Source organism: Pagrus major, chromosome 17, assembly GCF_040436345.1.
Source record: "Pagrus major chromosome 17, Pma_NU_1.0".
In the NCBI taxonomy this organism is placed as follows: domain Eukaryota; kingdom Metazoa; phylum Chordata; class Actinopteri; order Spariformes; family Sparidae; genus Pagrus; species Pagrus major.
In genome coordinates this window covers 27167503-27177544 of record NC_133231.1, presented here as the reverse complement: position 1 = coordinate 27177544, position 10042 = coordinate 27167503, and the positions used below count along the sequence as shown (strand labels likewise).

The following is a 10042-nucleotide window of genomic DNA, read 5'->3' as shown; positions in this document are numbered from 1 at the left end:
CTGAAAATCCAGCGCTTACCCGGGATAAAGCCAAGGAGACAAGTGCTAGTCTCCTCAGGAATCCTTGTTAATCTTTAAAAGGTGAGCAATTATAAAAGAGCTACTGAAGAAAGTTGCAAAGGCTAACCACAAAAACCAGAGCAGAAATAAGTGGCGGAGCATTCCAGATTTAGACGAGACGTCTGTCTTTTAGCTCTTGGGCATCTTTCTGAGACAAATTACTTTCAGTAGTCAATAGCCTGTAATTAAAATATACCCACTTGATGGAGAGGCAACAGTGTCTCTCTGTTTAGTTATGGGTTGGAAAGATTAATTCTGGGGTGTATAACCCTTGTAATTTTCCAAGTGCTGTTTATTGTTTTCAGAGGAAAAAAAGTGCAGACGATTGAAACGTCTCAGCTCAAGGTCTGCTTTGATTTGTTTACACTTCACACACATTTGGTTCTCTTCTTCTGGTGCTTTACATGTGCCCTCTTTATGCTTCAGCGAGAGAGAGAGAGACGCACATTATCAATTTGCATTAACGTTTTGGAGCTCGTCCACAAGCTCTCACACGCCGTCGCCGCGTCAATAATCTTCCCTGCGTTTGAATGAGGAGGTCAGGGTTTGATGCTTTTTGAATCCGGAGAATCATAAATATTGGCACAACCCACCAGCCGGCTGTTAAAACCTGAAGTTTACAAGTGTCTGCCGGAGGGAGGTCATCATTAGCTGCCCTCCTTCTCATCTCCTCTCACTCTCTGCCCTCTTGTTTCGAGATGAGACTCAGCGGTCCCCCTTGTGGTCAAAGCGACAACTGCAGCACATGTGGGGCTCTTCGGAGAGCAGCAACATGAATTGTTGGATAAAACACAGGCTGCATTGAAATCACCAGCTGTTGTCTGTAATGATGAAAACATCCCTAACTTAGTATGAATTTATAATTATGCAGAAGGCAAATTTGAATCTCTTTACTGGAACTTTTCAATTCCCATTCAGTCTCCCAGGAGAGAGCTGGTGTGAATCATATGCAGAGATTGTGTGTTTGTGAGTGTGTGAGATTTTTTTTTTTTTTCTTTCTCCCTCGTCCTTTTTTTTTTTTTAAATGCAGATCTCAGATGCATCATAATGAAACTTTTGTGGAGTCCTGAAACCACAACAAATGAACTTTTCTGAGAAGTATTTGTGCGTATCAGCTTACAATAAGAGCTCCGGTCCTGCTGCATCTTCTCTGATAAATAACCTCGACGTGGACACTCACAATCGTTTCCACGATTTTTACGCCTCCTTCGGCTCTCACCTTCTGTTGTCTCGTGTCGGCTTCTTTTAGCTCCCCTTGTTTTTTCCCTCCACTAATTCTATTTTCAATGGGACGTGTAAATTAAGTGTAAATGTAAATGGATCAGTGTGTTATTTATGCTAAACCCCGGTAAGAGAAACACAGTCATATTGTAAGTAAACAGCTGCATTACCTGTGGGCTCATGCACACCTGCTAGTGCAGAGCAGTTAGCCTGTGTGCAGATGCAAACTGTCAATCATTTCACACACACACACACACACACACACACACACACACACACACACACACAAAGAGAGGCATACACAACAACAAATGGGTATAAATGCGTGCACACGGATGCAAAAACACACACATGGCACAAATAAAAATGTGCATTCAAACCACAAAATGTGACACACAAACACACACACACACGCTCATGCAGCCACATGTGCAGGAGCTGCACACACACACACACACACACACACATGATGGACACAGTCATGATAAAATCAAACAAAGAGCGAAGGAGGAATCTTCACTCACGGTTCAACTATTTCACATTTTTTCCTTTTCTTGTAAAAATCTATTGTGGGAGACGTTAATGTACCAACATGCAGACGTAATAATGACAGGTGTCACCGTGAAGGAGAGGCGTTTTCTTCCTCCCCCTCCATTCACTGTAATATGTTCTTCATCAAGACTATTTAATTTAATTTACTCTCTCAAACTACACATTTATTTCTCATCTAATATCAGACTGGATTTTTTTTCCCTCCCCTTTCTTATTTAAAAGAAGGAGGGGAAAAAAGGGCGACTTATATATTCTACACTTTTCATTCAGCAGTGCACACAGTTACAGCTGGAAATCAATTAAAACAGCACAAATACATTTAGACAGTGTGAGGGCGAAAATAAAAAAAAAGAAAAAGAAAAAGCTTTTTTCTTCTCCCGTTATCTGTCACTGTCCTCTGAGCCTCGGCTGATTCTGCTCCAGGCTCTGTTTCTTAAAGATGTCCAAGAAAAAGGAGGCAAAAATGAAAATAAAATCCTCCTGCTCTCCACGTGAAATTTGGCAAATTTGCATTCCTTAAGCGTAGATTTGTATTTTATTTCATTTTATGTATTTATTTATTTATTATTTTGGATGGGCCCGCGGTAGGATTTTAAAATATGATGTGTGTGTGTGTGTGTGTGTGTGAGAGTGTGTGTGTGTGGAGTCAAACTTAGTTAAAGCAGCATTTCTGATCAAAATAAAAGTGAGTCCGGTTCAATAATGGTGCATTAAAAATGTTCACTGTCGAATAGTCAGAATAATAATTATTTCCCGCTAAAAGCCTCGTTGGATTAATGGAGAGAACAAACAAGCGTGGCTCAAACTTAATTATTCCTGGAAACTTTTTTATTATTATTTTATTTATTTATTTGTTTTGTGCATTTTTTTTCCAGCAGACCAGCCGCAGCTCTTTATGTCGGTGAGAGCACCTGATGTGCACCGGGGCTGGATGGTTTCATATTCCGCTCAGGTGTGCGGGGAGCGGAGCTGGCAGGTTGCCCTCCGCTGTTAAAACAACAGGCTCTGACTCTGCGCGGAGCAAGAAAACGCACGCCGCTGCGCGCAATCCACTCTTTTACCACACTTTTTCTTCTTCTTCTTCTTCTTCGTCTTCTTCTTGACATGCAAACATGTGGCGTGTAAATATGAAAATGAATGAGTGTGAGAGCTCTCCTGGCACTGACTTCTCTCTCTCTCTCTCTCTCTCTCTCTCTCTCTCTCTCTCTCTGTGTGTCTTTCTTCCTCTCTCTCTCTCTCTCTCGCTCTCCCCGTGTCCCCGGAGAGCAGCGCGTCGGAGAGGAGCGGCTGTAAAAACCAAAGTGGGGCAATGAGACAAGCTGCGCCACAGCTGGCAAATCATCGATTTGAGCATCAGAAAACGGGGAGGGGCGGTTCGTTTACCTGCCACCCTCTCAAAGCAGCCCTCCTCACATGCCGCTACTCTCCTCTCCTCTACTTCACCCCCGCAGCCCGCAGCGCACGGTTGCTCACATTTCTGCGCTCCATCCGCCGTGTGCGCTCCCCCAACTTCAACCTCTCCGCCGCCGCCGCCACCGCCGCCGGTGCGGTTTTCTGCGAGACGACTCCCTCCCTCTCCTTCCACCATAGGACTTTTGACTTTTTTTTTTCTCTTTTTTTTTGTTGTTGAGAAAAAGCAGTTTGTTTTTTGTCCTCCCACAGAGCAGTTGCCTATTTTTGGATCTCTCGTCGTGGAGCAGTGACAAGAGGTTGTTCAACTTTTGATGGAAAACAAGAGGTCGGGCGACTGCTGACTTTAAAGGTACGAACCCCTCACAAATCACACTTTATCCTCGTGTGTCTCTCTCACACATGCATGTGTGTTTTATTTTGTTTTTTTAAACTCTACCATATCGCTTTTATTTGATTGCATGACTCATTTAAAAAAAATAAGGCGCGTCTCTCTTGGGTTTTTTTTTTTTAATTTTTGTAGAAAGGGTGAGCGATTAAATGAATTAAAGGCAATTTCCTCTAAATCACTTAAAACCCAGACAGACCACAAGTGCCTGCTCGGAATTAATATTTCATAAATAAAATAAAAACGCAGAGCTGTGAGTGTCGTGCGTAATGGTAAATGTGAAACGTGCAGAACTTTGATTTTTAAATGTGCAGAAAACAGGCCCAGTGTGTCATTTCTGCACGAATAAGCAAAGCACTCGTGATATCGGCGGGGTTAAGCACATCCATCTCCTCTAATTCGTTTAACAACTTCTTCAGCGCGCAGCAGAGGAGCAAGAAGTGATGCTGCTGCTGCTGCTGCTGCTGCTGACCTGCTGATCTCTGGAGCTGCCTCACTGCTGCACAAACTTTCATACTGTCCCTCAAATCATGAATCTTCAAGGGAGATATTTTAAAACCAGGACTTTAGATTTAAACAGGCCTTTAGTTTCATTTTTTAAAAACTCTTTATGATGGCGTGCGTGTGTGTGTGTGTGTGTGTGTGGACAGTTGCCCCACCTGCCCATCTACTTTTACTACTTTTTATTAGGCCATTAGAGCCACTTCATTTATTCTCTCTGTACACTTAATATTTAATTAACGTGTCAACTTGCTTCAACACTTTTATCGCTGTGGCGTGAAATACTCAAAAGAGAAAAAGACACACACACTTCAACTGAACGAGGACAGCGAGGTAAAGTAAAAAAGGAGAAGGTGTGAGTGTGTGTGTGTGTGTGAGTGTGTGACACAAACAGTTAATGAATTTATTGCTTTCTTTCTGCCTGACTTGGTGCGAGCCAGTCAGATAGATGTGATGATACAGAAATGTTGTAGTAATGCTGCCTTGTGGCTTTTGTCACAGTGCTGATAAAGTAATTTCAGGTACAACCTGATGTGTGTGTGCGTGTGTGTGTTTGTGTGTTTGTGTGTGAGAGAGCGATAGAGAGCAGTTATGAGAAGATGAATTGCCATCTTTTAAAACCTGCGTGGGCACTGCTGTTCTGTGGTTTACAGGTTTTTTTAAAGGTTTCACTCTCTGCTCTTTTACAAAATAGCTGACATTTCACACAGCAGCCAGCGTGGCCACTTGCTCTCACTCTGATATTCATGATTATTTGTGTCAGATATCAGCACAAACACACTCGTGTAAGATGCACTTGGGTTTGTGTCTCAGGTGTAAATCTGTCGTAAAGATTATTATTGTTAATTTGGAGAAAATCACAAATTCTGGTGCAGAAGTTTGCATTAAATCAGAAACTTGATCAGATAATTATCCTCATATCGTCTTCAGTTTTTTTTTTTTCTTCAGTGTCACCGGTTGTTTATCATCTTGCTATTGTTGTCGGGCCGTGAGCTTTCTTTTTGCTCGCACACATGCGATTATGAGGTCAAGCATGGCACCTCTGCATGGGAAAAACAGGTTATGGCGCTGCACCTTCCCCTTTTATCTTTGCAGATCTGTGGCAGTTCAAGGTGCTGTGGCTTATCTGGTCAGTGCCTCTGACAGCAGTGACACACAGCCCTTTTCCTGTCTCAGGCTGCCATGTGTCACTTCTTGTAAAAAGTCCTCAGAGAAAGACGAAAGCCTCAACGGCAGCCTCGCGAACGTTGAAGCAAAACTTCTCGGTTTTACTCTGAGCCCTTCGTTACAACCACTTCTTTATCAGTTTGTGGTTGGGAAACTGGCACAAGAAAATAAAAAAGAATTACTCGTGTACATATCCACAGCGGCGTGTCGATGTGTTTGGCAAAATTTCTGCACATAAACTTGTTTGGCAGGAATGATAAGAATCAAGAGTGTAAGGACGGCGGCGGCGGCGGCGCTGAGTATGACTGCCAGGTCACACAGATCCAGCAGTAAAGCCTAAACATCTGTCGCAGCTTATTAGTGTGTAATTAATTCCTCTGAATGTGTTCTGTCACGTTCACAGCTCTTACAATAACCCCACTGTGATTTATAATTAGGAGGAGACCCAGGAAAACACCTCAGTGTTTCCACCTTTCTATTTCTAACTTACAGGTTTAACCTTGTTACAATCACATCTTTCCCCCCGCGTCAGGCTCTTTTGTTTTCATTACATCTAATCGAAACTAGTGCACGCTGCATTTACTGTACTGTAGTAGTGTGATGGCAGGAAACCAGCTTGTAGTGTTCACAAACATTAAGAGATCTCTTGTTGTCTCTTCCTTTTTAAAGCCACCGGTGCCACTTGTGCAACTCCTTTAATTGTCACTTGAGGTTGTCAGGTCGGGCGTTGGGACAGGAGGGATGACGAGATCTGTGCATCATCATCTAAACCTTAAAACCCCTCCAGTAAGATTAGTTAAGCACAATCCGGCGGCTGCACGTTGGCGTGCCGAGCTCTCGCTCAGTCTCAGGTTTAGCAGACGCTGAGGAGCAGGTTGTCAGATGAGAGCAGGCGACAAAGTTTGTCCCGTGACCCTGAGAGACCAATTAGTCGTTTGGAGAGCTCAGGTTGTGATTTATTTTCGTGGCTGTTGTTGTCTTTGCTTTGCAGTGTGCTCTGAAAATGATATTAAGAATGCTTCAATACGTGCGTTTAAAATTGAATCTTTGCTCTGAAACATGAGTTTTATTGCTTTCAATAAAATAAAAACGTGCAGGGAAAGTGTTGCCGCCACACTAAAAATACGAAACCTCGATATGTTGTGGAGTTGTTCTTTGATTTCCTGCAAGCAAAAGATGCAGATTATTAACACCCCTGCCGCTGAGTATTTGCTGGGAGTTTAGAAGCTGGGCTGTGCCTCACTTTGCTGAGACTGATATCTCTGTAAAACCATTAATCGTCTTTCTTTACCACCTCGATAATTATCGCTGTAGCAAAATAACAGCTCAGCAAACAGTGAAATTATACCTGTGGTAGGGAGCAGAGTAAATACCTGTTTAGCTGCCAGCAAATGTATTTATTAGACTGTCGCCAGTAAATAAGAGGCCTGTCTCGTTTTTTAATGTGTGGCTCTTTGGGGATTCCACCCCCTCCGCCCCTCCACCGCCACCACCATCATCCCTCCTCTGTATGAAATAGCTCTGTTATGATTGCTAATAGAGGAGAAAGATAACAATGATTCCCAGCGCTTTTTTTTTTTCTTTTTTTTTTAAAGACATGTTGCAACTAGTTTGGAGAAAGAAAAGGTTGGTGTGTTAATAGGGACCGCTGCATTCCAGGGCTCAGAAATGTAAGAAAGCCCCCCTCCGACAGTTGCAGACATACCACCCTGGGTGAGTGCTTAGTGTGTGATTCAGGGAGTTACAGCTCATTTTGTCATTATCTGGAAACTTCTTTATAAAAAAAAAAAAAGGAAAAAGAGAAGAGAGAGGGGGGTTATGTTGTCCCGGCATGTTCGACTGCATTTATTCTGGCATATGCTTTGCATACTGTTGATCCAGATTCCTCGGCTTAGTGATAAAAGCGTCACATTGTTTTTGGGTCCTGACAATCAGCCCCGTTTTGTCGAATGGGTTGGCGTGTCCTCGCCGCGAGATATAAAACCCAAAGTCCGTCATGTCGGTTTTGTCACGCTTTTTGCAAAATGACATCCCTCCTGTTGTTGGATTGTTTTTTGTTCTTGTTATTTAGCGCGCTTCATGCTACCGTGGCGAATATAATTTAGGAAGAGCATATACATCTAAGTTTTAACGATTCAAATCACATTATTACAGGTCTCAACGTATGTTGTTGTTGTTTTTTTTTAAATTTCTTGAGAGGAAAAAAAAAACAAACTCTTTGTCTTTTATTCCGATGCTTGTCTTTATCCAATCTGTGTAGGTTTTTCTGAATCCTTTGTTCAGAGGGAAAAAAAGAGAGCGATTTAGAGGAAAGCGCATCCTGCTAAGATCAGGTTGTTAATACCCACCCACATACTCCAATGAAACAATTTCAACAGATACTGTATTCTCTCTTTCTCTGTCTCTCTCTCTCACACACACACATACACACCCTTGCCTTATCAACCGTTTTGTTCGTCAGTGGCTGGATGATGCATCCTTTGACAAGGGATTAAATATGCAAAGAAAAATATGTAGATAAAGACGCGCATCCTTAAGTCTGCACCTCTTATTCAATACTTCTGCCTAAGCCTCGATATTAAGAGCCGTTTTCCCCACATGCTCACATCCCATCTCTCCTTTCATCTCAGCGTACCGTCACTTCTCGCACACACTGAGGCGAGTAACACCATCACATCACCTGCCTTCATTTCCTCAACACTCCCAAGAACTCCCCACAAGGCCGTGCCGTGCCCTTCACCGCCTCTTCCTCAGTACAGGAAAAAACCAGCAGGACGTCGCAACCTTTCTCACCCCTTCAGTCTGTCCTCTCTCGGTGCCACAAAGCCATCTTCAGTATCTCTTTCTCTCTCCTATACACACACACACACACACACACAAACACCCCTGTCTCTCTAACTCTATTAATTGTTTATTTGTTGCGATCCACGAGGCAGAAATTAGAGTTTAATTATTCGGTCATGTGATGACGGGAGTCCAGCAAGCGGTGGCAGAAAAGTTATTTCTTTTAAAACAACCCTGCCTCTGATGCCCGTTGATTGTTCTATGACTAATTGGTTTTATAATTCGATAAAGGCGAGGAGAGCGGGAGAGGGAGGGGGCGATAAACAAGGCAGCGGAGGGTCTTCTCTGTGCAGTTTTGAATCTTTAGTGTAGATTCCTGAGAGGAAAGGCCGCCACAGGCCTGAGCTGACCTGGCTCGGCGGTAATTACGGCCGACCTGATGCCACCGTCAGGGTTCAGGCTGAGGCGCCGTCCCCGAAGGCCGAGGCCTTGTTCCACGCTGAAGCATGCTTTGCCGCCTCTGAGCGGATGCACATGTGTCTGTGTGGCACGCATCTGCGTGGGAGTTGCATTGTGTACAGTGAACACCACAGATCTCAAGGTGGGTGTTAAGAGTGGAGATGTTGGAGCAAGGGGTGTGAAAGGAGCGGTGATTGTCTTTCATATATCCGGGGGGCGGGGGGGAGAAAAAAAAAAGTTTGTCTTCGGCGGCGACGCAGAGATCCGTCGAGGCCAACTGGCGTTAGGCCTTCCTGTCAGCAGACCTGAGGTGGAGACCACTCGCTCCGCTTCTATTTCTGTCGACTTCATGTGATTATAAAACAATTAAGCACTTAGGAGTCGACTCTCAGTTCATTACATCCCCCTTGTTCTTTCTTTCTCTCTTTTCTCCCTCCTCCCACACCAGAGCGCGGACATATGAAAATGTAGAAATCACCTTATTTCACAAGTAATTGAAAGCCACGCTCGCTGGATGAGAGGCTAATGGAAAACATGGAACTAATCTGATTCGGGGGTTATGTTCATTACGGAATATTTAGTCTATCTGTGCTTACCTCGTAACGAGTGATGAAGCAATTTTTCATGGTCCTCAGGTGTCTTGTGAGGGAAACGTTAATGAACCACCTCACCACTGAACTCTATGCAGGAGTGAACCTCGGTTTGGTGCAACAGTTGTGCAGACAGATAAAAAAAAACTGCAACTGCGTTTCTGAGAAGACAAAGAACAGAGTGAGACCTTAGCCGACAAGATGACGCATTAAGCTTGTAGTAAATATTGTGTTCGATTTGCTCGTTATATTTTGTTTTCGTGGCATGTGTGAGTCAGTAACACATTTTGAAACTCATTTAACCACATAATGACCTACAAAAATAAACAATTTCTTTCTCTTTTGTGTGAATTAATTCATAAAAAAAATTAAATCTGTAATTGTAAATACATAAAACACTACCTCCTGTGTCTTTGCAGTGCTTTTGTTGACACAAGACATTCATTTCATTCTAAAACACTCATTTAAGTGCTTGTTGGTTTTGCACGGCGTCTACTGTACACCACCCTCATTTTCCTTTTTTCACTGTACATGACATCTTGTCTCGCTGAGTTTCATCGGTGCACCCACACTGATGCAGGCGTGTTGTGACACGTTCCCCGACAGATTATTAAATCCTTTTGCAGCCTCTAATAATACCATTATGTTTATGTGTGTGCGTGTTTTTATTGTGGCAGACACTTGCAGAAAGAGCTCAAAGTCAAACCAGTGACAGCGCTTAAACCCCCGGTTCTGTTTGTGCTCGCTCAGACGGGATGCGCAGACTAATTTGTATTAGTAATCCAAATAATCGTATTAATGCCCATTAGAAGCATCACAAGTGGCGAGCATGAAGACATCACAACACCTACGTACAGCAAGTGATGGCGCCGGTTTCGCCTGACAAAGTAAATAAAGACGCTTCTCGATG

At 43.3% G+C, this 10042-nt stretch overlaps 1 protein-coding gene across 1 annotated transcript in view; it reads left to right on the top strand.

The window, feature by feature from the left end:
- The first annotated feature begins 3354 nt into the window (after positions 1-3354).
- satb1b (SATB homeobox 1b) overlaps positions 3355-10042 on the top strand; it is a 63400-nt gene continuing 56712 nt past the window's right edge. Inside the window, exon 1 of the mRNA XM_073484570.1 lies at positions 3355-3595. The gene's annotated coding sequence lies outside the window, so the exon portion shown is untranslated. The remainder of the gene's footprint in view (positions 3596-10042) is intronic.